At 37.7% G+C, this 6,332-nt stretch overlaps 1 protein-coding gene across 1 annotated transcript in view; it reads right to left on the reverse strand.

The window, feature by feature from the left end:
• XIAP (X-linked inhibitor of apoptosis, E3 ubiquitin protein ligase) overlaps positions 1-6,109 on the reverse strand; it is a 42,532-nt gene extending 36,423 nt beyond the window's left edge. Inside the window, exon 1 of the mRNA XM_012664852.1 lies at positions 6,074-6,109. The gene's annotated coding sequence lies outside the window, so the exon portion shown is untranslated. The remainder of the gene's footprint in view (positions 1-6,073) is intronic.
• Positions 6,110-6,332: the final 223 nt, after the last annotated feature.

Raw genomic sequence — 6,332 nt, forward strand, 5'->3', positions numbered from 1 at the left:
AAAAAAAAAAAAAAAAAAAAAAAAACTTCAATATTCAACAAAAGACGATAGTACTAGCTGGGTGTGGTGGCTCATGCCTATAATCCCAAATCCCAGCACTTTGGGAAGCTAAGGTGAGAGAACAGCTTGAGGCCAGGAGTTCGAGGTTGCAGTGAGCTGTGATGGTTCCACTGTATTCCAGCTTAGGGGACAGAGCAGCCTGTCTCTTAAAAAAAAAAAAACAACCAAACAAAAGCCAGAGAACAGTACTATGGTAATCTGGGACACCAGGCAGCCGTTAAAAACTCAGGTTGTAGAAGAACACTAAATTACATGGACATACATTCATGATGTTGTATTAAGTGATAAAAGCTGGTTACAAAATAATATTGTAACGTATAGTGCCAATCATGACAAAAACAGATATATTCCCTCTTTCTGAAGTGCTGGTGAAAAAAAAACCAGACACATAAAGACAGGCTAAATTACACATCAAAAATTCTACTGTGCTTATCTCTAAGCAGTGGGATTATTGATTTTTTTTTCTTTGTGCTTTTCTTAATTTTCTAAATTTTAGCCAGAAAATATTATTAGATTTTAATGAAAAGAAATAAGCAGTTGGACTCTTGATTAGTCAGGGACCCTTGTACAATCCTGCCCACCAGATTGGGGGTGTTATTTGGCTATTTGCCACGTGACAATACTTCCTTCATGTGTCAATGCATTGGCCCAGTAAACTACCAATAGCACAGGGCCTGGTACTGCAAGGTTTTGTTTTTTCATTCACAGAAGAAAATTGTTATAACTTAAAACAAGAGGGAAGGTTATGTACTTTGCTTCTCATCTTTTTGCCTATCCCGAGGATTTCTGCCAACTTGCTACTTAGGTAACTGCCTCTGAACAACCTATATGAGAAAGGAGAAATTGTAAATTGATGTCAACACTGTTGATCACCAGGTTCAAAAAAAAAGAAAGAAAGAGAGAGAGAGAGACAGAGAGAGGCAGAGAGACAGAAAGAGAGATATAGCCAGGTCAAGTCCCAGAAAGAAAAGGAGTGATCAGGTCATGTCTGTGGTGCTTGGCCAGGAACAAATGCCTTTTGGTCCATTGCTTGAATGGTAGTAAATCAGCAGCAGAGAGGGCTGAGGCACACTGATAATACCTGATTGCTACTTATGGATAATTTGAGTTGAAAATAAAAGTACTTTGTTTAAAAATGTTTCTGAGTGATGTTTATCTCTGGAATTCTGACCCATTCATTCACAGCCTTGTGAAAATAATCAATGAATTTGGGGTCTGGTAAGAAGAAAGGAGTCTCCCCGATCTTTGGCCAAAAAACTTCCCTAAAATAATTTTTACAAAGGGGCAGCTCAGAATCAAGTATACTGAAAAGTAAAACCATTACATTTTGTAGACACTCACAAACAAAAATTGTTCACAATAACTATGTTTGTACTGAACAGAATAGTAGAAATCACTCTTTCATTTTACATATAAAGAAACTAAGACATAAGGAAGTTAAATGATCTGACTAAGGCCATAGAGCTGATTAGTGACACTGGAACTGGAACTCATTCTGTTCTTTGATACTTGTCCAGATAACTTATCCTGACAGAATGATTAGAATGCAGTACTTACAATCTGATGGTTCCACAAGTGCCATGCTGAGGTTCTTTTAGAGGATGACTTTGTAAGTGGGTAATACCTCCCCTAGACATTTCTCAGTATGAAGCATTCTACTCGATTATCATGTTGGGATCTCAAGCATATGCACAAACAAGTTCTTTTTTTTGTTTGAGACAGAGTCTCACTGTGTTGCCCGGGCTAGAGTGCCGTGGCATCAGCCTAGCTCACAGCAACCTCAAACTCCTGGGCTCAAGGAATCCTCCTGCCTCAGCCTCCCGGGCAGCTGGGACTACAGGCATGCGCCACCATGCCTGGCTAATTTTTTCTATATATTTTTAGTTGTCCAATTAATTTCTTTCTAATTTTAGTAGAGACGGGGTCTCGCTCTTGCTCAGGCTGGTTTCGAACTCCTGAGCTCAAACAATGCGCCCGCCTCGGCCTCCCAGAGAGCTAGGATTACGGTGTGAGCCACCGTGCCCGGCCTCAAACAAGTTCTTGATAAGAGATTACATCTTTTCTTTTTCCCCAGTAAAAGTATTTAGCTCTATCTAAAAGCTACTCTGCTGTCTACACTCAAATATTTAATAGGTTTCTCTTCTGTCTAGGTTTGAATTTTTAAAAACTATATAAAGGAAACTGTGCCATAATAAGTGACTACAAACCAAATTAAAATAGAACATATTTAATGAGTATCCACGTGTACCAAACAGTATCTACAAACTAATTTTCATTTTCCTTTGTCCCACCACTTTAGCTACATGTAAATATTTTCTCTAATCTATTATACACGCTGAATTGAAACTAAAAATTTCCTTTTATTCTATTCCAAGTTTTAATAAAAGTTTTCCTTTTCATCCAATAAATTTGTTTGTGCAAGCAGAGGCATTTGGTCAATAATTTTTTACCCAGCACCTACTTACTACATGCCAGCCACTGTCCATACACTGACCTTTGATCCTACCTCTGCAACTTAATAGCTATTTGAATCTTAGGCAAACCCTTCTGAGCTCCCACAAATTTTCTCTCCTCTGTGCTAAAACAATCTCAGAACATCAAACCTAGAAACCCCACTTCTCCCTTTTAACCTATTCCATACCCGCTCTACAAAATAAAATTAAATAGGCCAGCCTTTAACACAGTAATGAAACAGATTGCTTGCAGCTCTAATAAATTAAAATTCAAGTACTTAGCATATGAAATTTAAAAATAAATGAAAGTATAAACCATAAGGCTTATATCTCAACCTTGTTCTTAATTTCTTGTCCCTTTGAGATATTTATTCCAAACAGACTTGGGATTGTTATATGAGATTTTTTTCCTTAATAAAATCTGAGATCATCAGTCTTAAAAACTATTATAATGGGTTTTTAATCTTTGGAATCAACTAGCCCAACTTGTTATTTTACAGATGAAGAAACTGTAGTATAGAATAGTATGCAGGATAAATAAAAACTATATTTTGAAAGAGTTTACATGACATAGGAAATGCTCACTACAGAATGTAGAATGGGAGAAAAAGGATTAAAACACTCTATATACAATACGATCCCAATTCTTCATTCTATTTCAAGTTTTATACATTTCCTGTTGTTTTTTTTTTTTTTTTTTGAGACAGGGTCTCACTCTACTGCCCTGAGTAGAGTGCCATGGCGTCAGCCTAGCTCACAGCAACCTCAAACTCCTGGGCTCAAGCGATCCTTCTGCCTCAGCCTCCCAAGTAGCTGGGATTACAGGCATGCGCCACCATGCCCGGCTAATTTTTTCTACATATTTTTAGTTGTCCAGCTAATTTCTTTCTATTGTTAGTAGAGACGGGGTCTCACTCTTGCTCAGACTGGTCTCGAACTCCTGAGCTCAAACGATCCACCCGCCTTGGCCTCCCAGAGTGCTAGGATTACAGGCGTGAGCCACCGCATCTGGCCTATGAATTTTCTATAATAAACACATATTTTTTTTATAACTTAAAATACTCAAAATATCTTTTTTATGTTTTGAATCAATAAATATATGAAAAAAAGTTGTGAAAAATAAAAGAAATATGGAGGCACCAAGAGGCACAATCCCACAGCTAATTGGAAATAAAATCAAAATAAGAACCCAGGTCCCATGGCATCCAATCCAGGGCTCTTTCCACTGTACCATATGACCTCTAAGACAGAAAAATGATATTCGTTAAATTTAATATTAATTTTTTTTATTTTACCACTACTTTTTGTCTCCTCAAATTTACTCACACAATGACCTTAAACAGTGCTAACAGATTACATTTTATAATACTATTACCAGATTAGCCCAGAGACAAAGCTTGAGAATTGACAGCTCATGATAATCTCCCAGCCTGTAAACAACAAGGGCATCTGTTTTGCCATATTCATCTTTGGAACCCTACCACATAGTCCAACACCTGGCACATAGTAGGTATTCAGTAAATGTTTATTTTGTAAACCATAGCTTTTTATTTCTCTGCTAGCACTAACTACTAGGCTTAAATATTAGACCAAACAAAAGCAGTGAAATCTCATTATTTTACATTTGGTAGTCTCTAAGCATTTACAAATATAAACAGAGGATTTACTAAACAAATTCATGTTTACAACAAAATGTAAGGAGAATATTAATGTTACTAAAATATTTCAAGCACTATACTAATTAACTGGTACTGTACATTCATTACAATAATTCTTATTGAAACAGGCCTGACTAACCTTTAGTCAGCATTACTTTGTTAGCCTAGTTGGAATCATCGAATGCACTAGAAAGCAATAAAATTACAGGTGTTGTACAAGGGGCACTGGACTAGAAGCTAGGCTCTAGTCCAAGCTCTGTTAATAATCGGATATATAATGCTGGGAAATTCACTTTTTCTTCTTTGAGTCTTAACCTATTTGTAAAAACAAGGGAGCTGAACTCCTAATCACTGGGGACCTTTCTAGTCTTAACTTTTTAAAAAAATGATTCTTATCCACAAAGATTCTATAATTCACTTTTTCATTATGTCAAATTTGACATTCTGAATGTGTTACAGTTTGCTACATTATTCAATAATCAAAAAGCTCAGCACATTTTCTAAAAATACATAAAGACTAGTAACATATAATTTTTACCATTTTACATTAGGAGAGAGCAATAAAAGAAAATCAAAGGAGAAACATCAGTATCCAATAAGCAGGCCTGCTTTGTCAGCTGAGCTGACGTCAACCACACTGGATTTTACAGTACAAACCACTGATGTATAAATACATATATGTGTATAAATATATGTGCATACCATTGGTATATACTTCTTAATGCTGATATGCATATATATGTGTGTGAACTTGAAAATTTGTTTTAATTATAAAATCAATATTTTTTTATGGTAAGAAAGTCAAACAGTACATTAAGCCACATATGAAGTATAAAGTCAAGTCTCTCACCCCTCTTCTCTGTAAGTAACCACTGTTAACATTTTTCTCCTGTATCTTTCAAGAAATTATCTGGACAAATACAAGTATGCATATGTATACGTGCATGTGTGTATAAATCTTTTTACTCTAAACTTTTTACAGTTTAGAGTAAACTGCCACTTCTTGAATGGTAGGGAAAATCTTAAGCACTTCATAAGCATGTTAAATACATTGAAATACATCCAAAGTGATAGCACAATTAATGGCACAAAGTATTATACTCTTCAGAAATGTGTGTTGAATTGAATACATTTCATTTTCATGCTTGGAGATATGGAAGCACAGAAAGAGTGGTGGGCAAGGAGCCAGACAACCTGGGTTCTAATGTAACTAGTTGAGTAGCCTTAGGCAAGCCATGAAACATCCTGAGCCCTTGTTTCTGTTTTTGTAAAATAACAGGGTTGAACTAAGGTCCCTTCCAACTCTAAAATGTTATAATTCTAAGATGGCCGTCTGTAACAGTGTTCTCTTGAACTGGCTGTAACAGATGTTATTAAGGAAAAAGGAGAAGAAGAAAGACGCACTATTGAAATCTATAGTCTCACTAGAGGGAATTTCTATGAGTCATTAACTATGAAGGTACAGTTGTGATAGAACTAGCGACATTTTGAAGGCAAAGTAGTAGATTACTAAAATCTGATAGGTTTTTACAAAGCTTTGATTGACGTTTTTCTTTTTTGGAGGTGGAGAGGGCTATTGCTTAGTTTCAGCAATAACCACTCCCCCGATCCCGAAAAGAAAACAATTTAAGTGTATTATGGAGTTAAAATAATGAAACTGAAAGTTGAATTGACATTTTGTTTTACAGAATATGCTGGGGAGGTGACTAGGGCAGCACAGGTTGGAAAAAATTACTAGCTAATTTCCTCTTCTGGAAGCTCTTTGGCCCCTATTCTTTTCTATTTCACACGCCCTAGCCAGACACGCTCCACCCCGCTCCATACATGCCACAGGTATCAGATGGGGGTGGGGAAGAATCCCTTTGATAGTATTTTTCAAAAAAGTTATTTGACTCGATTTACCTTAGGTGTCACGGGATTTAGGGAGGCAGTCCTGCGGGCCTGAAGCCAGCCACCCACCCACGCCTTCCTTCTGCAGTCCCGGTAACCTGGGCTCGAGCCCCGGCCCGGCCATCCCCGCCAGGCGGGCGCGGCCTTCCCGCCCTCCCCAGCAGCGCCGGGCCCGTGGGGAGTGGAGGGGAGAAAAAGGGAGGGGAGGGAAGAGGAGGGGAGAGAGGGAAAAGGGGGAGGGGAAAACCGCACAAGCTGTACCCACCGCGCC

This window comes from Propithecus coquereli, unplaced genomic scaffold, assembly GCF_000956105.1.
Source record: "Propithecus coquereli isolate 6110/MARCELLA unplaced genomic scaffold, Pcoq_1.0 Scaffold92, whole genome shotgun sequence".
Lineage (NCBI taxonomy): Eukaryota > Metazoa > Chordata > Mammalia > Primates > Indriidae > Propithecus > Propithecus coquereli.